Source organism: Colobus angolensis, unplaced genomic scaffold, assembly GCF_000951035.1.
Source record: "Colobus angolensis palliatus isolate OR3802 unplaced genomic scaffold, Cang.pa_1.0 Scaffold255, whole genome shotgun sequence".
Lineage (NCBI taxonomy): Eukaryota > Metazoa > Chordata > Mammalia > Primates > Cercopithecidae > Colobus > Colobus angolensis.
Genome location: NW_012115766.1, coordinates 734,196 through 760,969, shown reverse-complemented (window position 1 = coordinate 760,969; position 26,774 = coordinate 734,196). Strand labels below are relative to the sequence as shown.

Sequence of the window (26,774 nt, the reverse complement as noted above, 5' to 3'; positions counted from 1 at the left end):
GAACTGAGACACACACATACAGGCCACCAGTGGCTGATGTTGGCTAAGCTTAAGATCACAGGATGAAGGAAGAATCTCTGCTCAGCCACATAAAGCGCTTGAAAATAAAGACTTTCTTGACTATATTTCCATAAAATAGCAGGACATCTTTTGTTCTTAAGGCAATTGATGCATTTTTTAGGAGTGCTACCAACATCATGCAAAGATAACTTCAGAGACAAAACCCAAGTCTGATCACTCTCTCCTTTGCTTAGAATTCTCCCTGGTTCTCAAATCTCTCCAAAGAAAAATCCAAATTTCCAAGGACACTATGAAATTCTTGAGCTTAGTACGGGTCCCTGACATATACTTCTGTGTCTCAACTGCCCACATCCCTGATAGTAGTTGGCAATGGAGCTAAACAACTCCTAAAACCGACCTTCCAACCGACTTAAGTTTCCTAAAACCGACCTTCCAACTCCCATCCTCTGTTCCCTATAGGCATTTTTCCCTCTGTCTAGAATGACATTCTTCTGCTTTACGTGACTAGCCAATTCTTTTCCTTTCTGCCTCTCTGATTCCCAGCTCTAGTTCTATCTTCTCCGCCGTGTCCTTCTAGACCACCTGACCACTGCCACTGAGGCCATGCAAGGCTAAGTGAAAAGTTCACAAAGGTCTATCCTTTGTACCCACATGCTCTTCTGATCCAGCACTTACCCTGGCGCTGGAATTTCTGGTTCACTCTGCCTTTCTGTTTCCCACCACAGACAGTGTCTTTGCATTCTCCTCACCAGCACAGAACCAAGCACCACAAAGGGGCTTGGTTAACGTTTGCATGGAGAACTGAGGAGGGTTCCAGCATAGAGGTTCAAAGAAATCAGAGCAAGCAGCAGACGATAGTACTCTCTCATGTTTCCGGTTGCTAACAGTGGAGAGGAACCTCACTGCTCCCCAGTGACCTGCCAGGCCTCAGCTGAGATTCCAAGCCTCCACACTTCCTCTCCTGGTTGTTTTCATTCCCATTAAAAAGGAACACCAAGGATTTGTATCACGGTCTCAAAATAAAGTCCCAGAGAAAAGGATTCTGTTTGGAACAGAAAGAACCACACACTTTCTAATGAATCAAACCCCTAAAGAAGACTAAAATGTAAGGTGGGGTATGTTCCACTCATTCACATTCTCAACAGAGTCTTTTAGTAGTGAACAGAACTCCCCTCTTATAAAGAAACAGTGTGATTTATATCATAATTCCAGTGGTTAATCTTTTGCTTGAAATTTCCAAATCTTTTCTTACATGCCCTTTAAGACCATAAATACAGTTTTAAAACATTCCACAGTTGACTAAAAGTAGCAAAGATGATGATTCCAAGAGACTTCCTCCCTTTTCCTTGGTACAAAAACGACCCTCATTGTATAATGCAGGCACTAAGGTTCGTGACCTCTTTTAAGCTTTATGGTACTTCTTTTCTCTGTGGAGTGTAGTTTTTATTTACATCCTAAAGAGTATATCATTCATTATCCACTTCATTATCTCACTTATGTCCTAACACAATAATGAAATCAGCAAATTTAGAGTATTTGAGATTAATAGTCTCAAAACAGCAAAAAAAAAAACAAAAAAACCTTAAGTTTACTAAATTCTAGGTTTTTAAATTCTCTTTGGTATAATGGCTTCTATTAGCACAATCTAGACACCACCAAACTACCCATTAAGTCTGCCAGAAAGTCCCGCGTTCCTAGGCATGCCAAGAAAATAGGTGGGAAGTAGTTCATAGCAACGTTCTTAAATGCTTGTGTAGGAGAGTGGAGGAGTATCACTAATGCTGATGTCATTGTCATCTCTGAAATTCCAGCCCTGATCACTCTCCCATCTGGGCTACTTTTCTAATCTGGAATTCTTGCTCCCTTCTTTCTCTCACTACCCACACACCTGACCCCCAGGGAATCAGTGAGTCACTTCCTGTCCTCTAACCTTGTAGCTTAACTTCCGTTTCTGTTTAAGAGCCTTGACCTGGGGGATGTGAAGAGAATGACAGAGGGAGAGGGCTGCCCGGAAGGCAGGGAAAGAGAAGGAAGGGTCCCTCTCTATTGGGGTCAGGCAAGGAGTTGCTGAGAACTGCCCACTTCTGATTTTTTGGAGATAATCATTGCTGTCATAGTCATGATCTGAGCTGTGCATTAGTTAATACTTGATTTACCTCCAGAATCTGCGTATGGACTTTCTACTGCTTATTTGCAACTTCAGAAAGAGTGGAGAGTGAAAGAAATAAAAAGCAAATTCATCAATCTTACATTTATGAAAAGTCTGACTGGGCAAACCTGACACCTGTTCAAAAGGAAGGGCTTGGATGGGCATGCAGTTTATTGAGACTTCTACCTTTATTTGTCACTAACCATTCATTAATTAAATGTAGTGCATGAGTGTTAGCTTTCCAGGTCAGTTTTTACTAAAGGGATATTTTTACTATGGTAAAAAAAATTAAATGAAGCATCTTTTTTTTTAATTAATTAATTAATTAATTATTTATTTATTTAGTTTGTTTGTTTGTGAGACAGAGTCTTGATCTGTCACCCAGGCTGGAGTGCAGTGGCATGATCTCAGCTCACTGTAACCTCCACCTCCCAGGTTCAAGTGATTCTTGTGCCTCAGCCTCTCAAGTCACTGGGATTACAGGCATGTGCCACCACACCCGGCTAATTTTTGTATTTTTCAGTAGAGATGGGGTTTCGCTATGTTGGCCAGCCTGGTCTCAAACTCCTGACCTCAAGTGATCTGCCCACCTTGGCCCTCCGAAAGTGCTGGGATTATAGACATGAGCCACTGCACCCAACCTAAACGAAGCATCTTTAAATAATGTTGTGGCAAAACCCAGCTGACTATGGGATAGACCTTTGAGTGGACTCTGATTCTAGCTTTCCTGGTTGTTGGGCCATGGGAAAGAGCACTGGCCAAAGGCAGGTGGGTGAATCTGCCATGTGACCTGTCACCAGCTTTCCTTCTCTAGCCACAGCAGATGTTCCAGTGCTCAGGTGACCTAGAAGCTTCATGTGGAGGTGACAGAACTTCAGTAGACCTGGAAGTGAAGCAGTATTTCTGCCCCCAATGTGAGTAGGAAACAAACTTTTAATTGGTTACCACGATAAACACTTTAGGGACAGGAACCTTAGCCTTCTTTAACCCCCAAAGACCACATATGCCTGGAAAAGAGTAGGTGTACGGCCAATATTTATGGGAATAGTGAATATTGAATGAGTCATACAAAAAAAGAAATGAACACAGAGAGTTAATTCTGAGAAAAATTTCTGATTATGATCTGCTGCTACACATACACACCCACCCACATACACATACTCAACTTCACTCTAAATATCACTCACAAACTCCTTTGTCCTTTATGTCCATTTTTGTTTTCATGGAAACCATCCAACTTTCAATACCACACTAAGATAGTGAAACAGCTTCTTTTGAAAAGGATTCAATTTTCTCACCGAAATAACTATTTCAATTGACTGAATAGGTTTGTTTCACTGCTCATCACTTTTAGAAAAGCAAATGCATTTAAAAAGCAGTTTGGGGTGATCTAGACTTTAATGGCAAATCCTCTGAGCAGGTACTGGCCGGGTGGGGACAATTTTCTGGCTCTGTGCTTTCTTCATAACGAATCTGTCAGATTAGTTGATGAAAATGACAAATGAAAAGACACTTTGCCTTAATAACAAAACCCACAGAATCCTTAGAATTTTGTAACTATTTTCTGGCTAACTTTGCTCTCTAGGCTTCAGCTGTGAAGTGACATTTGGTGTTTCCTTTTTAAGCTAATTGTTATTGTTTATTAGGGCAGACACTTAGTGTCTGTCAGGTATAAGTCAATGACTCTCATGCCTTGTATTTATGCTTTTCCTTTGTCATTTAGAAATGTTTTATTTTATTTCTTTTAATTGCTTAAAAGTAATATCATGAATAGCTTGATGCTGCATATAAAGCCATCAGGAAGAACTACAAAGATTTTTTTTTTATTACTTTAGTATTTTTTGAGAGGTGATAGAAAGCATGTTTATAATTTGGTTGGAATCTCCAAAGCGGCTGTATCTTTTAAAACTAGTATTTAATGGCTAGACATAACCAACTTCCAGTTATAAGAAAAAAGGAAAGGAGGAAGTGAGAATGGCAGGAAGGAAGTCAGGAAAAAAGCACGAGGGCAGGAAGAGAGAAAAGGAGGAAGGAGGGAAAGCAGGAGGAAATGGAAGGGACTCTATGGTATGTCATCCTTTCAAAGTTCCTAAACAAATCCAGTCCTGATGGCACTTTCATAGTCCAGCAGGAGTACTTCTGGACACTTTTAGCTGGTCATCTTGCTGCTGTATATGAACCTCCCTCCCACAAAGAGGGAACCTGTTTGTGTGCCCCTCCTGTTCTATATGGGTGCCCTTGTTGTGGGACAGGGCCCGGTTCACAGCTATTTCTCTAATCAGAAACTTCCACACCTTTCTCAAGTTCATCTAAGTACAGTTTCCTGCTTGGCTCAGTTACTCTCCCATGTACAAAATGGTCCTCTATCCCCTGCCCTCCCTGTGTTCGTCCTCGCCTGGGTGATCCCAGTTTCTAGCAGGAGTTCAGCAGAAGTCACTGACTGAAATGTACCACCTGAAACAGCATCTTACTTTTAACTGCAGCCCACCCTAAGCCATTTTATATACTATTGTAAAAATGATGATCCCAAACTTAACTCTAGATTTATGTGATTTTAAAATTTAGTTTCCTGGCCGGGCGCGGTGGCTCAAGCCTGTAATCCCAGCACTTTGGGAGGCCGAGACGGGCGGATCACGAGGTCAGGAGATCAAGACCATCCTGGCTAACGCGGTGAAACCCCCTCTCTACTAAAAAATACAAAAAACTAGCCGGGCGAGGTGGCGGGTGCCTGTAGTCCCAGCTATTCGGGAGCCTGAGGCAGGAGAATGGCATAAACCTGGGAGGCGGAGCTTGCAGTGAGCTGAGATCCGGCCACTGCACTCCAGCCCGGGAGACACGGCGAGACTCCGTCTCAAAAAAAAAAAAAAAAAAAAAATTTAGCTTCCTGATCCCCTTTGGGACAAAACAACCTTCTCATTACACTAGATACCCTAAAATCACCCAGGAAGTTCACATTAATTGATGACTAAATATTTGGCTAAAGGTCTATCATGGCTAGTGAATACCAATTTGGGCTTTATTTTATCCTAAATTTGGTTTAGTTAAAAATGTTTTAAGGACAGGCTGGGTGTGATGGCTTACGCCTGTAATCCCAGCACTTTGGACGGCCAATGAGACAGGGGTCACTGGAGCCCAGAAGTTCAAGACCAGCCTGGGCAACACAATGAAACTCTGTCTCTACCAAAAAAAAAAAAAAAAGAAAAAAATTTAGCCCGGATGTGGCTTTAGTTACTCGGGAGGTGAAGTGGGAGGATTGTTTGAGCCTGGGAGGTAGAAGATGCAGTAAGCTATGATCCCATCACTGTACTCCAGCCAGGGTCACAGAGCAAGACTCTGTCTCAATATAAATAATAAAATATATTTTAAGGATTTACTGAGACAGTCATGAAAACAAAACCCCAAGGGTTTTTAAGCATGTCGTTCTTAGCACCACCACCACGAGAGATGAAAAATAAATGATATACTATTGGAATACTGCACCCATTTCTTTTTCTTTTTCTTTTTTTCTTTCTTTTTTTTTTGAGACCAAATCTCACTCTATTACCCAGGCTGGAGTGCAACGGCACAATCTTGGCTCACTGCAACCTCCGCCTCCTGGGTTCAAGCGATTCTCCTGCCTCAGCCTCCTGAGTAGCTGGGATTACAGGTACACACCACCACACCTGGCTAATTTTTGTATTTTAGTAGAGATGGAGTTTCACCATGTTGGCCAGGCTGGTCTCGAACTCCTGACCTTGTGATCCGCTGGCCTCGGCCTCCCAAAGTGCTGGGATTACAGGTGTGAGCCACGGTGCCCAGCCACTACACCCGTTTATTAAAGTACTCAATATAAATTACACAGTCTTAAAAATACCAGCATTCCAAAAAACCCCAAAATATCAGCATTCAAAAACATAAAAACAAAATACCAAGTATTACTACAATGCCTCATTATACTTGTTTCCAAAAAGATGTTGGGATTTTGTAAACAATTCACAAGGTATGTTTAATAAGTTACGACATAAACAATTACTTAAGTAAGGTCATGTCAAAAACTATACACACGGTTTTCAGCTTTTTAAGTGTATTTTTCTTTGGGCAGCTTTTATGATCGGCCCACTATGGATTATTAGATGGTAAGTTAAGTAACTTCTGAATGCTTTTTATTTAATTTAAAAAAATCGATTTAATACTTGGTTGGTCACAGCCTCCACCTATTGTTATTACCGAAAGGTTTATTAACAACGTGGCTAGTTAGTTGTATAACCTTGGGCACAAAACTTTACCCTATCTGATTTTAATTTTCTCACCAGTAAAATCAGGGCTTTTTTAGAGTCTTGTAATGCTTTTAATGCTCTACAATCCTGTGATTTCTAAGATGAAACGTTGTGTTGAAGTCAGTGACATTAATATCTCTTCGGAACAATGTCACAGGACTCCAGAGAAGGTCAACCACACACCAACGTCCTGGCTATGTGATTATAGACAAAAGCCACATCCATGCTAACTGAATCCAAAAAAATCCACATGAACATTGTAGGAAAGTTAAGATTGTCCTCACACTTTGTTGCTAGGAAAGCATGGTGGATGAGCTCTAATCAGAATGGTTTATAAATTTCATACTGTGGTCTCTGACACAGCTAGCTAAACATCCAAGACCACAGCCTCAGCAATGTCTTTGTCCCTGACATCAGCCTCAACGGATTATTCATTTTCAATTTTATTCTTAAATGTAATGTGGTGATTTCTCCCTGTTTTGTAATCCAATTCTAATAAAAATGAGAAGGCAGGCAGGATTCTGATACTGGGAGATAGATAAAGCTGCATTTTGCAAGGCAGTCAGTTATTGTAAGACAGTTATTACAATGGCTGGAGAAATGGCTTCAGACTGCAGCCAGCCTCAAATCAGCCGGGCAATCTGGCCCTTGGTGCACATGGCCTTGGATAGCTTTCTCTGAAATCAGGTTACAGGGGTCTGTGAGCTGGAGTCTGTTTTTCGACAGTTCCCACAGCACTTGACCCGGTGTTAGGCACACAGTGGCATGGTAAAACTTGTTGGCAACTCATGAAATAGTTACTACTGAAAAGGCAAAAAAAAAAAAAAATTTCTAGAGCTTTTTGCATTTTGTAGTTTGGAGATAAACATTGGCTCTAATTGCAGCACTTACTAAACAGGGAATATGCAACTTAGAAGCTAAAACAGTACATCGACAATTTTCCTTCTCTTATTCCTTAATTAGTTAATCACAATCATCCACAGTTGTTATTGGAATTTGTTGAATTTGTGGAATTTGTGAGAATGTTGCAGGTTTTTAAATGCATATTCAGGAGTATTTGCCCTGATATAAGTTGTATGAGGGAAGTTTATAGGACCCATGAAAGCCATTCAATCCTTTTTCTCATTCTCATATGCATATGCCATTCAAATATTCTGCTTAAAGGTATCTGCATTGTTATTGTTGATATCAGGTGTCAGGCGTGATGCTAAATGCTTTATGTGCAACGACTCACTTGATCCTCACAAGAGCTTTTAAAAAGGTATCACCATTCCCAGCGGGGCGCAGTGGCTCATGCCTGTAATCTCAGCACTTTGGGGGTCTGAGGTGGGTGGATCACCTGAGGTTGGGAGTTCAAGACCAGCCTGACTAAAATGGAGAAACCCCGTCTCTACTAAAACTACAAAATTAGCTGGGTGTGGTGGTGCATGCCTGTCATCCCAGCTGCTTGGGAGGCTGAGGCAGGACAATCGCTTGAACCCAGGAGGCGGAGGTTGCAGTGAGCCAAGATTGTACCATTGCACTCCAGCCTGGGGGACAAGAGTGAAACTCTGTCTCCAAAAAAAAAAAAAAAAAAAGGTTTTACCATTCCCATCTTATGGAGGAAGAAACTAGGATCAGGGAGGTTCATTGAGGTGCCCAAGGTCACGGATGGGATGCTGTAACTCAAACCACGCCTTTTGTTCCAATTCTAGCCCTCATTCATAACCAAATGGGAATGAGGGGATGAGAACATGGCAAAGCTTTTAAAACATCTTTTTCAAAGAAGGAGGGTATAAATTATAAACAAAAATGCAACCGAAGAAAGGACAAATTCCTCACATAATTTCTTCATTTATTTCTTCATACTTTAATCAGCCACTAAATACACATGTTCAGCCCTGCACCATGTAGTATGAGGAGTAAGAAAGGAGGTCATCTCTACAGCGGGGCTTAATGAAAATGAAAGTTGTTAATGATTAGAAGGAGAAGGAAAAGTTGAACCATCAAACATCTTGACTCCTTGCAGAAGGTTCTAGGTGGGAACACTATTTCCAGTCAGAATGGTCTTTAAGAGCTTTTTAAGAGGGGAGAAACAGTAACAACGAAAACATAACATAATGGTTTGTTGTTGGACAAGCACCCAGACAGAGCACAGCTCGAGGCTCTTTACTGTATTATCTCTCACCCCCGTGACACTCAGGTAGGCATTACCGTTGCCATTTTGGAGACGAGCAACTGGACGCTTACAACACAACCAGCGACAAAACAGTCGGAAGGCGTGAACACAACCAGCGACAGTGTCGGGATTCAAACCCAGACACAGAGAAGCCCAGGGCCTCCCACCTTTCCTCAAAGCCGTGCTGCTCAGAGCTGCCTTGCTGTAGTGTTTTTGTTGGCTGTGACATGGTATTTGCAGCAGGAAAACAAAACAAAACAAAAAAGATCTTAACTTGGAGGACAGGAGAAAGTGTAGAGATCAGTAAAATAAATGAGGAGGTGTATCCAGTCATCTGTACTATGAATTGAATTTAGCTCTCTACCAGCTAAACGGCACACGGCTCCATGGTGATTATCAAGGCAGTCAGGATTTCAAGTGGCGCTGATAACTAAGTGTAATAGGATTATGCACTTTTTTCTTTTAGAGCTGAAGTAAAAGAAGAAAAGGCCCTTTAAGCTGAGGTTTTCATGTTGTTTTTTTCCTGTTACAAACTAGTCCAGAATGATCCCAGAGACCTCAAGGAGTGTTAGAGCTTATTTCACTTACATAGGGAAAAAGAAAGACAGAGTATTTGCTAGGTAGATGCATACTCTTCTAGCCCTTCTTGCCTCAATCTGGACTTAGATTCAATAGACTAAACTTAGCAGAAGAGTCACACGGAGGAGGCAATGAACACAGCCCATGCCTAATACCACATTTTCATTTGATGATATTTGAACCATAAGTATACTTCACTTCAAAAACATCTTTAAAACTGTGTATTAAATGAATTTTGGTAAATAATTTAAGTAAGGAGAGATGGTTAATATTCATTATGGAAACATTCTGCTATGAAATTCAGTTTACTAAGGGGACTAATGTTTTCATTAAAAAAGTTTTGACTGAATCTTAAAAAAAAAATTCCCTGATTTACGTTATGTTGTAAATGTAGATTCTTTCATGGTAAGAATATTTTAAAAAGGTTAATCAGCATTTGTTTTTGACTTAAAATTAAGTTTATACTTAACCATCATATTTTAAGGTATTTAGCACAGAATGAAATTGCTTTAATATAAACTAGATATAATTTGTCATGTTTTTTAAGAGAAAACTTTTCAATACTATAATGCTTTGCTTGTATTTGGCAGAATATAAAACAAATTCAAAATAGTGAAGAATTAAGATGAAAAGAAACACGATTCTCAACCCTCAGATAGGGGTTTCTTTGGAGAAAGTGAAAATGGATTTTTAAAAAATCAGAAATGAACAACTCACTGTTTTTTTGAAAGGAGATTATATATGCTGTTAGTCATTTTTAAAAATGACCACAGCTACCATAGAGACTTTGATTTACATTTTCCTGGGCCTGCAGCCCCCTCTTGTATAAACATATACACATACCAATATGTTATGTGAACAGCAATCTTCCAGTGACTTCAAGGAAAACCTTGTTTTTGTAAAAGAACTCATATTTTCCCATGCTACTTCACTTCTTGTGCAAGAACTTTTATGAGGTTCTAGTGAACTGTGTTTTATTTATTTTCCTTTGTTTTTTCCCTCTTACTGGAAGAAAACATTATCTGGATGTAATCATGTTCAATGAGAATATATTCTGACTCAGGAGATGATTTAAATCAATGACCAACAATTAAAATGCCTAATCCGCCACTACTTTGGATATGGCAATTTAATTTGACTAGGTCAACACATTCATTTATTTTAATGCAATATATTCCTTCCCCCACAGGAAGGAATGCTATTTCAGTAATCCCCTGTTATTGACATCTTTGCAGATTTAGCCACTCTGTCTGTAACTCAACTGACTAAAGTTGAAGTTTTGGAGCGGGAAAAATACAAAGTGAACATCTCTAGCCTACTTCATCAAAGTCCCCGGGGACAACATTTTTCTCTCAGGAGACTATCCTGTAATTCACTGAATCATTGCTCGTATTCTCACTATCAGTAAGCTTGTGTGGTGTTCCAGCCACCTGGAGCTGACAAATATTTTTCTATGTGAAGAATACCATAGCAACCAGATTTGCCGCATGGACAGAAAGCAGTCATAACGATGCTGCAATTTTAGCCAGGAAGCCGACACGTAGCACCCACGACAGTATTATCGTAAAGCGTGTCTTGAGATCTGAAAATTCATTATTTTCCAGGACTTAGTTCTTTAGACACAAGAATGGAAATTACCCCAAGCCCTAAGAGAAGGAAGGCAGTAGTTAAGATCGGAAAGATCATATGCTTCAAGTCTGTCTCTCTTTCTTACAAGCAACGCCAACCTGGACAAGTTAATAAACCCTCTGAGCCTCAGATTTTTCATCTGTAAAATGGAGACAATCATTCTCCCTCAACGGGTGGCTGTGAGGATGAAATCAGGTGATCTGTACTGTGGTTGGCAGATGGGACACACATAACAACTAAAAGCTTTCTCCATTTGGTTAAGAAGGGAGGTAATAGACACTGAGAGGACACAAGAACAATGGTCTCCAAAACAGGGTTCAGCTGATTAGATGAGAAATGTTATCTGTGTTTAAAATATTGAATTAAAATATTCTAAAATATTTTTGAAGAATTAGGCTGGGCATGGTGGCTCACGCCTGTAATCCCAGCACTTTGGGAGGCTGAGGTGGGTGGATCAGAGTTCAAGACCAGCCTGGCCAACATGGTGAAACCCCAACTCTACTAAGACAACAAAAATTAGCCAGGTGTGGTGATGCATGCCTGTAATCCCAGCTACTCAGAAGGCTGAGGCACAAGAATCCCTGAAACCTGGGAGACAAAGTGAGCTGAGGTTGCGCCACCACTCTCCAGCCTGGGCAATAAAGCAAGACTCCATCTCAAAAATCATAATAATAATAAATAAATAAATAAAAACAAAATAAATATTTTTAAAGAAATAAATTGTTATGACAGTATGGAATGTCAGGATATGATAGGAGGTGCCCTTACTGGAGCTGCCAGCCTGCTGGTGGTTTCTGGGAGGGAGGATGGGGATTATATAGTAGAGAAGTTGACCCCAGCAATCTTACCTCCACGCTTGCTTTCAGTACTGCCCTACATCATGATGTGCAGCAGCCGACATGGACTCGATTGACAGACTATTGACAGACTATGACAGACTATGAGCTACATTGCTTATCTTTAACCAAACTAATCCCCACAAAATGGAGAGGCAACCTAAAAAGATTCTTGCAGAGGAACCACAAGGAGAAAATACTAATTACCAGCAATCAGTAGCCAACAAGAGACAGACGAAGCAGAAATTTCCCTACTCCTAGTACTGGCCCTGTTAACAGTCACATCTACAAGGCAACAATGATGAACATAGATTTAGACCAGACAAGAAGCCAACTGAACTAGTGTAAAATTGTCTGGAAGACAATTTGAAATAGAGATTTACATAATTATTGATGAACTTTGGCCTTTATGACTTGAGATATTAATGACAGTAGAACTGCATATAACTTATAAAATACATAAAGATAGATACATTGGGAGTACTGCTCAAGATTTTGTTACTGATATGAGTGTATATTCAAAAAAGGCTGGGGTCACTGTGCTGGGGAAATGAATACAGAGTGGCCACACTGCCTGCTTCCCAGCCTTTTTCACACATGGCACACACGTTGTGTTTGTACTACATGCTGGGATAAGCTACTAGGGCTACGGGAGGCCCAAGCCTTTGGTCGCCCCAGGTCCTGCTCAGCCAGCCCAAGATTGAGGAGGTCAATATTTTCAACACACCTATTACCAATTAAGAGCACACTCATATCCCACGTGAGGTACCCTGTAAGCATACTGGTTGAAAACTCATTTCTACAGACAGATTTAGGTGGGGTTAATTATTGAAGAATATAGCTATTTGGTACTAATTGAGTTATCTCTATAGACAAAGGAAGAGAGTTGTCTGTGTGTGTGTGTGTGTTTTTAATGGACCTTTTAAGAGTCAGCCCAATAAAACTTGTTTGTATCACAAGTGGGTTTATTGTCAGAGTTAAATATTTATGCTATCTCATTCTCTCAGACCTGATGAAGGAACAAACTTTATATATTTATAAATATTCTCTTTCTTCTCCATCAGTGAGCCGATTCCACTTCGGTCCACCCAGCATTCGACAACAGTGCTGCTGCTGATGCAGTAACTGCTAATGTATGCTTGCCTGACGGATCAGCAAGCCACGATAGAGCCAGCACCCTGCTCATCAGTCCTTATATTTGTATCTAGTTAGATCCTTTTCCTGTTCCTCCCAGGAGCTAATCCAAAATGTTGCCACTGAATTCCAATCCCCAGCCCTAATCCCTGGCTGCTGACTCTTAGCTGACTTCCCCTCTTCCTTGATGAGGTCACCAAGACCATCTTACAAAAGCTGTTTCAGGCCGGGTGCGATGGCTCACGCCTGTAATCCCAGCACTTTGGGAGGTCAAGGTGGGCGGATCATGAGGTCAGGCGATCAAGACCATCCTGGCTAATATGGTGAAACCCTCTCTCTACTAAAAATACAAAAAATTAGCTGGGTGTGGTGGTACATGCCTGTAGTCCCAGCTACTTGGCAGGCTGAGGCAGGAGAATCCCTTGAACCCAGGAGGCGTAGGTTGTAGTGAGCCGAGATCACGCCACGGCACTCCAGCCTGGGCGACAGAGTGAGACTCCATCTCAAAAAACAAAACAAAAGAAAAGCTGTTTCAACACCAAATATGTCAACCTAAGCCATTCAGGAAAAAAAACCTAAGTCGTCTTTGACTTGTTCTTTATTACCTAAGCCCACGGTCACTAAGGGATGCTTTGTTTCTCTTCTTTTCCCTCTTTGGCCCACACCGCCTAACTTACCAGTCAACTTGTGAGCATCCCAGGCTCACCTGGCATCAGAGCCTTGGCCCTACCTATCTTTCTCCTCTGCTTGACACAGGCTTATTCCAGACATTTAGAGACCCTGCCTAAAGCCTCCTTCCTTCAGGTCTTCCCTCAAGTTCCTTCTCCAAGAGGCCTTCCTTAATTACCTCGAATATATATTGCAAAATGTATAGAAATTAACCCTTCTCCCTCACCTCCATACCCCCTTTCCCTATTTTATTCCTTCTCTTTATCAGTTATCACTAAAATAAACATAGTTCATTTATTTATGCTATTCACTCTCTGTCTTCCCCACTACAGCATAAGCTCCAAGAGTCAGGAAACTTTGTTTTCCTGTTTTGTTCATTCCTGTGTCTCTACAGTCTAAAACGGGGCCTAACACACAGTAGATAGCTAATGAATATATACTTAATAAATGGACAGTTGGTTTATCGCAATGGACTTATAAATGGTGCTACTGCATCTTCTCTGATGCACTTTCTACCAAAATATCCATCCTAAATTACAAGTTGAAAATCGCCACCTTCCTCATAATTTGTCAGTAACTACATGTGATTTATTAAAGAGCATCTAAGACCCTAAAAACTTCTAGCCCCGTCTCCCTTTCCAATCGCATTTCCCAGTGCAGTGATCTCTCCATCCATCCCTAAGGTATAGTCACGCTGAGGTTCACTCATTTATTTTTGAACCCATTAAACACTTTAAAGTCTTTGTGTTTTCAAACACACGTCCTTTGATCTTGAGCATGTTTCCTACTTTACCTTCTAGTGAAATCTGTTGATGTTTCCAGGCCACATTTCGTATCACGCGGGAAGCTTTTCCATTCTTCGAATCGGATTTAAATATGTGCTCCGTAGTACATTGCCTTAAGCCTCTGATTACATCAAAAATCATTCTTCCTTGAATTGTGTCCTTATCTGTCCCCAAGACACGACTCTAATATTCTTGAGAAGACATTATAGGCCTGTCTCCTTTTCATAGTTCCTTACACATAGTAGCTGCTCAATAAATGTTGGTTGACATTAAGTATACAGTGTGACTAGCTGTGCATTTTGGAGGAGGAGAATTGTAGAGAGATAAGCATTTAGGTCCTTGGTAGAAATAACACACCAACACCAAATAAGTGAATGTCAGCAAAACCGAAAAGAAACATAAAGCTATAGTTTAAGCCAGCATGAAGGAGAAGGCTTTACAAGAAACTCTAAAGATAAAGATAACTTCTTCTGCTCTGCTAGAATGCCTGGCACAGAGAGGTCACTTATTTTGGAGTTTGATCCTCAGCTAAAAATAAACAGCTTTTATTGAAACTGAGTTCCCAATATTGTTGTTTAACTATTTTGTGGTTTCATTCAGGTACTTGCAAGGCCAAAAGAACACTAATCAGGATGCCTCAGTGTTACATAAGGGTTCTTTTCATGGAGTAATTTATGGTTAGTTTAAGAAATTGTATCTCATCTGCTTGCTGGGTTTCTCCTCCTTAGGCATGTCTCATAATGTATATACGGCCAGTCATTGGCTGGGCCCAGTACCAATGGCCCAGGGTGCAGGATAATAAGCACGTGTGGGAAGAACAGCGGTTCTCAGGAGACTGTTTTAAATCACTGTTTTCTTTTGGAGAGTAGAGAACCAATAATTCCAAGAAGCTTTTATGGCGTCATCTTTGCTGAGGCAGTGGAGCATGTTTGAAATCTGGGTCCACGAGCAACAAATTCAGACAGGATCCTCTTGCCCTTTGCTGAGTGCAGAATAAACAGGTCTCTGGAGAGGCCCTGCAGAGGCTGAAGGTAACCGTACATACCCCCTTCTAGCCCTGTGGTCTGCTGACAGAGCTCATGCCCTTCCCTGCCATCCCCTAGGAGCTCCTGGGGCTGGAGGATAATGAAGCTTTCTTCAGCCAGCAGCTTGCTCTCTCATTCACATGTAGGTCCCCTAACCAGCCTGGCTCAGCTCAAGCTCCGGTAAACAACCTATTCCTCCCTGTGCCACCCACCATCTGTATGTGGAAGCCCTTGGCAAGGCAGGAGCCACCGTGCCAGCCCCGTGAAGGCTGCTTCAGTCTTCCAAAGCGTCACCAGCAACAAGACCACTTCAAGGTACTCTCCTGGTCACTGACACTGAAGTTCCCTGTAGTGAATTTCTCAGGACTCCACTTTCCCTTGCTCCTTCTGCCCCTAACCTGCCGCCACTGACATTGCATGTGTGCTTGGCTGTTGCCCTGCTGGGGGACTTACCTGTATATGTATTACTGTGTTTCTATTCACTTTGGAAGTTGGCGCTCCTTCACCTTTTAGACAGTGAACTCGCTGAAGCAAAGGATTTGCACCCACTTACTCAGTTGTTGCACGTGGAACACAACCAAACAGGACCATTTAGAAACATGCTTAAAGAAGCAATGTGCTTCTCTGCACTTTGGGGATGAGATGGAAATGTTCCCGCCCACTAGCAATCCTTAGCTCTGACCCCTGTACTGAGAGCTTCAGGGGGTGCCACTATTAGTGGGGATGCACTTTAAGTATTATTCCAAGAATTGGAAACAGAGACCCTCCCACACTGAGCCCAGATGTGGTGATAGACGATGTATCTCAGTGGCATGGCCCCATCAAATCCCGTGTTCCATCGACTACACGAACCCATTTTGGTCAGTGATTATTTCTGGTACTCCTGCGGTTTATCCCGATGCAACATGTAGAAACTATTATGATAACATGGTTTTACCTCTGCCAGTTATTCCATGTAAAAAGAGATTAAATGAGCGATTACCAAAAAACTTCCATAATTCACATACTTTTCTTCATAGTCTTTGAACAAATAGACTCAAGTTTTCTTTTTAACATTTTTTTTTTTTTTTGAGATGGAATCTCGCTCTGTCACCCAGGCTGGAGTGCAGTGGTGTGATCTTGGCTCACTGCAAGCTCTGCCTCCCGGGTTCACGCCATTCTCCTGCCTCAGCCTCCTGCCTCAGCTGGGACTACAGGTGCCCACCACCACGCCCGGCTAAATTTTTTGTATATTTGGTAGAGACGGGGTTTCACTGTGTTAGCCAGGATGGTCTCGATCTCCTGACCTCGTGATCTGCCCGCCTCGGCCTCCCAAAGTGCTGGGATTACAGGCATGAGCCACCGCTCTCAGCCTTTTTTCAACTGTTTTAAACCTCAGCTCAAGAGCAAAGTTAAACCAGTTTGAATCTCCAGCTCTCCATGCAGTCAATTTTTGAATGAAAATGGTTGAGGCAGGCCTTCTAGGCCCCTTCTGATGCTCAGATTATTCTGTCAAAGAATTTTCAAATTCTGACCTCAAAGGTTACCTTATTTTCAACATTTTTCTAAATTTAAAGAGAAGGGAGAGTAGTAAAATTGGAAGCATGGTAAGAACTTGCTTAACTTGATTGTTCCACATATATCCTTGGTTCTGTGTAAAGAACCTAAAAATGGAGGCCTTATGGTCAACATAATTAGTACATAATCTGTCAAGCAACCCTTGGATTCTTAAGAATTTTAATTTGATTATAAAAGTAATACTGGTCACTTATTTGCCATTTTTCATATTATTTATAAATAATATCATGCTGAACATCTTTGTTCGGAAAGCTTTGTCTACATTTTTATGAAATCATTTCGTTAGGATAATTTCCTAGGAGAATTATTGGATCAGAGGATCTTGATAAATGCTGCCAAACTGCCTTTCAAAAAGATGGTCAGATTTTCCTTTTAAAACACAGCTAGTCACAAATATGCCAAGGCTCTCTCAGAATAGAGACAGTTGGACGATAGTTTTAATGTTTAGTTACCTAACTATGATTAGTAGGATTCAGATAGGACTAGTAGGTTAACAGTTAATCTGCTGATGATTAGATGCAGGGTTTTGCGTTGTTGGAACCTCAGGTTCCCAGCTGAAAACAGTCTATATGCTGTTATGCCGTAAGGGACAATTTATTCCAGACACACAAATGGGTACCAGGGTTCTGTCCCAGAAAGTGCGTAATGACAGAACCCCACAAAGAAGTGATACGGAAAGACTGACTTTCTCATTCATTCAACAAACATTACTTGAACACCAACCAGACATGAGAAACTACAGCAAGCACCAGGGAGTCAAGGCAGCATGGTACCTGGCCTGTCTTTGCAGAGCCTAGGGAGGAAGGAAGATGTGTAAATAAAGAAAGAAGTAGAACAAGATAAAGCCTTGATTAGAAGTCTGGAACCATGAATGAAGAAGGCTCTAGCTCTGTGGAGGACTGGTGGTGGGGAAGGTTTCAAAGGCAAGTGATATTTAAGGTAGCTTTGGAGGAGGAGGATGTTGGCAAGTGGTAGAGAAAATATTTAGTGGAGCGCAGGGACAGAACCGGGCAGAGTGTGGACGTGTGAAAACACGGGCTGTAATAGTGAAGTCATCTGGTGGGTGAGGCAGGAGGGACATGGGTGGCAAAATTCACTAGCTTCCTCTTTCTGAGAGGGACTCTGGGGGCTCCAAAGAAACACACCTTTGAGGAAATCAAAAAAGATTAAGGGAAGCCTTTGAATGATGGGCAGAATTTATTAAGAAAGGGAAGAAAGGAATATTCCAGGAACAAAGAAGTTGTCGAAGTTCAATTAGCGACTTTAAATGGCCTGAAAGTTTTCAAAGCATTTTCATGCGCATCATGTCATATGAGCCTCCCAAACACCTCCTGCGGTAAGGCACACATTCTGATTCCCACGCTGCAGCAGAAGAGCACAGTTGAATGGCGTGACTCCCGAGGCTGCCACGCTTCGAGACTCTAGGGGCCACCACGCACCTGTGTGCACAGAACAGGGTGCGTGGTGGCCCTTAGAATCTCTGTACTGGCAGCTGAGACTGCAGGTCTGGCTTCTGATGTCCCTTGCACTACACTAAGCTGAGATCATGAAAAGGATTTAAAATGAAAACACATTAATCACTCCTGTCTTTTAATATCTTACTGCTATGCTATCACTTTTACTGGATGATTCTGAAAGATGAAGTGCGTGTGTGTGTGTATATATATATATATGAAGATTAGCATATATTTATTTTTATGGTATATCTATGTATCTGTAAAATGTGAGAAAATATTATGTACCTTAATCTGTACTATTATCCATTTTCTTTACATTAGAGAGTTTAAAAATATATATATATTCAATCCTACTAAATCAAAGCAGCATCACACCAATTTTAGCCCCGATTTTTAAAACTTCAACCTGTTTGAGGAAATGACTAGTCTTACACAATGCTGAGAATCTTGATGAGAAAATCAAATAACTATTCCACAAAGAGAAAAAAATAGATGCAAATACCTTCAAGAGCAGCCTCCAATAAACAAAAGTACTACTACATAAGATTACAGAATTTTGTTTTTAATTTTGTTTTAACTTTAAAAGGCTAAAGTTTTTAGCTTTTTCAGTGTAACGTAGAAATTCTGTCTAAGAGAGTGGAGGCAATTTCATTAATGGCATACGTACCAAAAGCTAATAGCACAAGATGCATTATAAATGTCTTACTGACATTTGAAATATCTCTGGGAGACAAAAATGGCTATAATTATTCACTATATTTGTAAGCAGTGAAATGGATTTATCAAAAGGTTAATTATCTTCCTCAAGGTCACAAAATTAGGCAGCATAAGGGTAGTGTCTGAAATCCAAGGCTTCTAACTGTTACCTTGGTCCTTGAAATCAATTAAAAATGTCTCCATAAGGTCTGACGTGGGTACTGTCAGAGGCTGGCAAAATTCTTTTACACGTTAGAAAAACAGGTCCGGATGCTACCTTGTCACATGTCAGCATGTGTCAGCACATGTGAGTTTAGCTCATGCAGAACATACTGGTTGGCATGGATGATTCCTTCACAGGCAGATATGAATCTACACATCAACAGCAGTATGTCCCAGTATTGCACAAAGAGTATCAGGCACACATCTCTAAATGACTACATAGGTTGCACGGAGTGTACAAAGAACTCTGTCTACTGATATTTCCTTCCTCTCATTTTTCACATTCAGACTGTAGGAAACACGCTAAGCTAATGAAAAGACAGTACGACAAAACCTTCAACTTTCAGTTTCTGATTTCCCCAATAAGAAAAGACATAAATGTGGCATTTCTTATGAGACGCGTGGAAAGAACCCCGTAGAAACCATATGGTTGTCAGTAACGGCATAATCTCATTCAAAGGTGCTAAGCACACTAATGAGACCAGGATGTCAGGAAAAGCAGAAATAGATCAATATTTCTCTCCCATTTTTAGTTGTCCTCACCATTAGTCTCTGCACCAGCTCTATGTAAATGAAATCAATCAGCAAGAATTTCTGTAAAATGCATAAAACAGTTGTCCTCTAGGCTCTACCGGAAGATAAATGATTCCAGACGTTGGCCTGTGGCCATTTTCCCACACATGCTCCAGAGCTCTGACATCCATATTGGGCCATAACACTGAGTGGTTTCTACTTTGGCGAGTTTACAGCCAGCGCTTCCACTTCTGGTTTGGACTAGACAGCCTGCTAACGCAGATGCAAAATAAATCCCTTTCCGCCTGTGTAAACTGTAAGAGAACTGACTTTTTCCAATAAAGGAGCTCCTGTGAGCCTCCTGAAAACTTTCTGCTATCGCTCATAGAATCTGATTCTCAATCACTGCTTTAGATCCCCTTGGAATTAGACAAATCCTGGTCTAATAAAACATGCGACATATGACATCGAACGCAAACCACTTAGATGTAACATACAATTACGAACAGCCCAAGTCCAACTTTGAAAACGAAGCCGTTGGAAAATGTATTAAACATAAATAGCAGGATTGTTTCATATGGTATCTTATGTTCTGAAAGAGGGGAACAGACTTTTTGAGAAAGATAAACTATAGGAGATCCAGAAGCAGCTTCCTTTAAAAATGATGTCAACACCAATAACATTATTTGGAAGGCTCGTAGGAAGTCCAGGTCATATTCATAGCTATTTAAGTAACGTAGCCCATGGAATTAAGCATCTTAATACAAAGTGTTTACTGCCAACCTCGTCAATCTGAAAGGTGGGTCACTTTCTTAATAAACTGCCTTTGAGGAAAGATACAAATAATTTTGCCCCATTGTTATAAATAGAGAGAGAAAGAAGGAAGGAAGGAAGGAAGGAAGGAAGGAAGGAAGGAAGGAAGGAAGGAAGGAAGGAAGGAAGGCCTTATCTATATCTGTAGTCTGAGATAAAACAATTCTTTCTGAGATTAAATAAACGTAAAATAAATCTAACTGTAACTTGCAAATGTTTCTAGAGTGAGTAGCCAAAATGACACTCACTGCTTTTTAATTTTAAATCAAGTTCTTGTTAAGAGAATGTTGTAAATATCAAGTCCACTACAAAGAAAACTTTTTATATCAATGACAAAACTCACAATCTACACAGGAAATAACTGTTGTCTTTCCCACCACCACGACCTCTTTTTCTATGGAACACAAACTTACTTTGTTTAAAATTGTCCTTAGGCTCTGCTGTACCTTTCAAACAAAACCCCTCTCTTCTTCAATTCATTTTCAGCTTTCTTGAAAACTGCTCCTCAGAAACTGACAGATGGTGCATCTGTCAGTGAATGTTTTCTCTTCGTTATCTCTGCCAGCTAATATTTCCTCTGAGCTTGGCTGTTGTCTGTGAGACTGGTCCACATCATTCTAGCCTGATCAATGGTGTGCCTGGTTTGAGGTTGGTTTTGGCCCCGCCTCCAGCTCTAAGAGAAAAAAATGAAAACTCACAGCTGGATTTCCTATAAATCCTCTTTTTAAAACTGGCTCTGCCGCTCTGGCACATACCAGAGGAAACGCTGCCAGTCTATCACAAACCAAGGGGGGTGCTCCTTCTCCTAGGCACCCCCACCGCTAGTGTCAGGTGCCTCCCTTATATAACACATCCCATTTTAAGTTAGCCTAAAACTTCACAGGAAGGGAGCGTGTTTTAAACTAAGCTTAGGTTTTTCCATGCCTAATAAGACTCGAAAGAAGATGCCCATGACTGAAACACACACACACACACACACACACACACACACACACCCATGACTAAATAATTTTTAATCTGTTAAAATTGTGCAAACCAATTCCAAGAAGAAAACGGAAAAGGAGAAAATGCCAAAATAGAACATAACAAAATTAGCGCACATTTAATTTTGCAGCCTTAAAAAACTCAGGTCATCCTTCACATTCGGATGACATTACGGATGACATTACACCCTCAGCTGGCAACAGGATTTGCTGGTATTTACACTGCCAATGAACTTGGTGAATCAGGAGAATGCATGGGATGCATTTCAGGTTCCAGATGAGAGGCGATTGCTTCTCTGGGTTAACTGCTACCAAGTGGGGTTGAACAGGTGACTGTGGAAAAATCAGTCTGCTCTGTAAGTGAACACGACAAACAATGCACTGTAGGCTTTCGTATTTTGCATGCTCAATGGTAATCCTACCTTATCAGTGAGTGGACGCCACACGTTTACCATGAATAGAGAAAGTGAGTGTTCCTAAATTAAGGCTAAATATTGGAATACTGTACTAGGATTCAGAGTCAGAGGATCTGGATTCGAGTCTCAGTTTTATTTCTCGACAGTGTCCACGAACATGAAAGGCACAGAGTATGCTCTGGAGACCTCACAGATGACAGCAGATCAAATGAAGATGATAAAGAACTTTGTTGTTATTATGCAACATTCGCATTGTTCTTTTCAACAACAGAGAGAATATTAAATAAACATATATGTTTAATCTGGCAGAGGATGATACCAAACTACCACTGCCTGCGATAAGGACAGCCAAAGATAAAAGGATTCCAGGAATAAGGTGCAGAGTATACAGTGCATGCTGAGGATAACAGTCACTCAGATTTTAAATGTTTGAGCTCCACAGTGAGGGAGAATACAAAGTAAGCATAGGGCAGAGTGGGGCTGAGTAGTAAAAATTTGATACCTTAGTTCTCCTTCCACTCTCACGCAATAGAACCCTAGAATTAGCATCTGCCATTAGTCAGCGAGCTCCTTATAGGCAAGAACACACACAATTGGTGTCTGTCAAATAAGAGAATGAATGAGACCTTAAACTAGATAAGAGGTACTTACTCTAAGACAAGGAATATAGAGTATTGTGAGAAGCCTGAGTTTGAAGTTGTAAAATCAGATACTTCAAGGTTGAGTGTGCCTGCGTGTCTCAACCTTGTAGGGATTTGTAGGGAGAGAGGCTTTCTGAGTCATTGAAAAGTAACAAGAGAGATTTTGTTCAGGGTCCTCTGATTTCATCCAGTTTTCTACACTCAACCCTCAATTCCACCCCTTTCCTACTTCCTCCATGAGAACGTCATTCTGTGACAATGAACTTGAGTCAAGAACCAGGATGTTTGTAAACATCCCTTTAATGAAAGCACATGGATTGTTAGGGTAAATGCTTCCCACATGGTGTTGCAAGTCCTTGCTTGCTGTAGCTGGTCAGAAGTCAGCTTTCCAATCCAGCAGGCCCTGCTCGATGCAGGCTGTGTGACAGGCATCTGTGACCCTGCATGCCCGGGAAAGGCAGATTTGCTGTAGCTGGTCAGAAGTCAGCTTTCCAATCCAGGAGGCCCTGCTCGATGCAGGCTGTGTGACAGGCATCTGTGACCCTGCATGCCCAGGAAAGGCAGATGATATGGGCTGCTCCTGCTCCTGCCCTTCCTGGAACCTCACTGCCAATGAGCCTGTGTGCTCTTGACTACATATATTGGGAAATTCACTACTTTCATAATAGTTTCATGTGTGTGATCTCTTCTCCCCAAGTTAAAGGATTATGCCAATTTTGGGTAAGAGAATTTGTCAACTGCAAAGATCTTATCTAATAAATCCTTAAAAAAAAAAAAAACCGCCTAAAATGTGCAAGACATTCTGTGCTAGCCACTTCAGAGGATGCATGCTGCCAGCTGTCTCTGAGCAGGTGGTCTGCAAGGGTACATGATACGAAATTATAACCAAAAGCAGGATATGAGGACAGGGGGATGTGGAAGGGGTCTAGGTTGCGGAGTGGGAGTGGGAGAATCTAGAAAACAGGACGGGGTGGTAGCATGAGGGTACACAGGCAGAGACGAGGGAGGACCCTGGCGAGAGAAGGACACTTCCAAGTAGGAAGTGAGCTCTAAGGCACCCAAAGAAACAGGAGGCAAGGCAAGCTCGGGGACTCAGGAGCCTTCTGGTACTGCTGAAGCACAGGCAACACGTGGGGAAAATCAAGCAAATGAGTCACCAAAGATGGGCCGGAACCATATATGGGATGGCCTTGGATGCTGGGAGAGGGTATAGAGAGTTCATACCAGCTCAGGCAGCAACTGTGAACCCTTGGGAGTTTTAGAGCATAGGTGTAACACAATCTGAGCAGTGAGATCTAGAAACCGTGTTAAGGATGGATTCTAAAGGGAAGCGTAGGCAGATGGCTCCACTCCAGAGGCTATGGCAATGGTTTCAGCAAGAGGTCATGAAGGCTGAACTAGGAGGACAGGGTTAAAAACAGGAAGAGTGCTAGAGGCAACTAGAAAGACATGCCACTCGAGGGAGGTGTGTCTTAGGAGATCCCGTCTTGCGGAATTTTTCCTGGAGGTATTTGCAGACAGGTGTACACACATATTCAAGTTTTAATTTCAGCATTTGTCATTGTAAAAGACTGCAGATTACCTCAGTGCTCACCAACAGGGAACTGACAAATAAATTATGGTACAGCCACATAGTGAAATATTTTCGCAGCCATTTAAAATATACATACACAGCTACAAGACAACTGTTGTAGCATGTTGGTGAGAGGCACCAGATTGCTAGTGGTCAGGAAGCATGTCTAGAAGAGAATTTTTAGACAGGGATTCAATTCACAGCAAAGGAAGGAAAATATTGGGGAGTGGAATGAGCTTGGGTGGGGACCTCAGGACTTGTGTGGTACCCCCATATTGGCACCTGCGTTCTCCAGAACCAGGACAACCTAGAGCTGTGCAGTGTACAACCTACTCAAATGTATATGGTCTCTCTGGCCACAACCACTGACTCGAAGGTGCCAGAAATCTCCCTCATCCACCCTTGATCAATTTCATAATCAAAAGCCCAGAACCTGTGTGCCTGAGCCTATCAGCATTAGAAAGGAACAAACAGCAGCACTACCCATATTGGGGACCTAAAAATGCCTTTAAGAATTACAGCAGATGGCAAAGCAAAAAGCATGATGTCTGAGTCTTCTCTCTCTCTCTTTTTTTTCCCCCAAATTCCAGGGCCTAAGAAGCCAATTAACCATTCCAAGTAATATCTAGGTGTAAGTGCAGTACAAGTTCATAAACTGAGCACAGCAACAATCATTAGGACAGATCTGCTGGTCCTCAGTCATGCCATCCTTCAGTGAGGGACCAATATTTCAATCATCATTCCCTTTCTTTTCAATGACAGGACATCTTAAATGACCATATACAGAGGCAGAGTCCAAGACCAACCGTAGTGGCTCACGCCTGTACTCCCAGCACTTTGGGAGCCTGAGGTGGGAGGATCACTTGAGCCCAGGAGTTCAAGACCAGCCTAGGCAACACAGAGACACCCTGTCTCTACAAAAAAAATTAAAAATTAGCCAGGCGTGGCAGCATGCACCTGGAGTTTTAGCTATTGGGGAGGCTGAGGTGGGAGGATCACTTGAGCCTAGGAGGTGGAGGCTGCAGTGAGCTGTGATCATGCCACTGCACTCCAGCCCAGTGATAGAGCAAGATCCTGTCAAAAAAACAAAAAACAAAAAACAAAAACAAAAACAAAACAACACAGAGTCCAGCTTCATGCACAGAGTGGGTGTGCAGCTTCAACAGCAAATGCCCACAGTGGTTTCTGAAGGGGCAAAGCAGGAAGGATCCTAGAGGCAATGAATATGGCTCCTTGGGGAGTTTGTTTTCTTTTTTGCAAACAGCCAGGTCTGACTATTAAACATCAGCTCTGCCGAGAGGAGAGCACACTGAGCACAGTGAGGAAGCAGAACTTACTGCACATCAAGGGAGGAGGCCTTACAAAGTAACAGGTTGCAGACAATTTGCAAATTCCCGCAAGAGTAAATGAAGAACACAGTATTTCACAGCCAGTGAGGGCAGTATGACTTCATGGATGAGCGTGCTCCCTTTAGAGTCCAATAAAAAAACTGCACTTAATGTCCCAAATGCCTGAATTCTAATCTTGGCCCTGATGGTACAAGCTGTGTGAATTTGAACAAGTTGCTTGCAGTCTCTCATTGTTGAACAGGTAATAAGGGTACACATCTTAGGACTGTTGTACAGATTTAGTGCATTAATGTAGGTAAAATGCTTGCCACAGAGCTTAGCATAAGCATTCAACACATGCTATCATTCCTTAGTTAGAACGGAGTAAAATACAGGTGATTTAAAATATAGGTGATTATGACTACACTTAAAAGATTGACTTTGATTAACCACAAATCAAGAAATTGAGAATTTTCTGTAAGAACTGCTAATTGTATTAATGCCTGCAATTTGAAATACTTGAGCAAATAGGGTGCGATATCGTGTGTGTTATTTAATACTTAGGTTAAACTATCCCGCAGATGCTGCTAGCATCTAATCAACCATTCAAAATCTGGGAGACCAACAGTGTAGCTGGCATTCTAAAGAGGGCACCTCCACATCAGAATCGGCCATTTCCAGTCCTGTTGTTACCATTTCTCCACCAACAACCTCCAGGTAGCATTTGGAATGTCAGAAATGGGTTTCAATTGGTGGGAATTGTGACCGTTGACTACTGTGCTTGGTGGAATTAAGGTATTTGAGAAATATGGACTGGCTGAAAGTATTTCAGTGTAAAAATCCAGGAAAACCTTTACCTGTTTCTCTGGTGATAACGCCCTAGTCTAAATCCCTAAGTGACCCCACGTCCAGCCACAGGCTCTGGAGGGCTCTGTTTGCCCCATGCTGCCTGCAGGGGCGACAGAATCTGCCTTTCCAATCCCGATGTTTGCCTCAAGCCTCGAGTGAACCTTTCAAGTAAGATACGACTCTGGCTGAAGCATCTGAAAGGAAAGTGAAGAGCTAAGACTTCCTCAAGACTGCACACACACACACACACACGCATGCACGCACACATACACACACACACACAGTCACCTCTCTCTATCTATGGGTTCCAAATCTATAGATTCAACCATGAATTGAAAATATGTATTTTAGGACGTAAGACGCAACCGCCGTAGCCTCCACTGTGTAACTACCGCCCTTGCCTCTGGGAATTGAAGTTTCTGCGGAAGGAAGCGTGAGCGGTAACCACGCCAACCTAGAAAGGCTTTCTTTCTGAGATTTCACTT

General features: G+C 41.7%; 1 protein-coding gene across 3 annotated transcripts in view; it reads right to left on the bottom strand.

Moving 5' to 3' along the window:
* Nucleotides 1–26,774, bottom strand: part of STARD13 (StAR-related lipid transfer (START) domain containing 13) — a 260,701-nt gene that overhangs the window by 85,915 nt on the left and 148,012 nt on the right. The window contains exon 1 of one of the 3 annotated variants that reach the window (XM_011946895.1): nucleotides 20,913–21,144. The exons of the other annotated variants lie outside the window; for them this stretch is intronic. The gene's annotated coding sequence lies outside the window, so the exon portion shown is untranslated. Of the gene's footprint in view, nucleotides 1–20,912; nucleotides 21,145–26,774 lie in introns of those variants that run through there. 3 annotated transcript variants of the gene reach the window in all.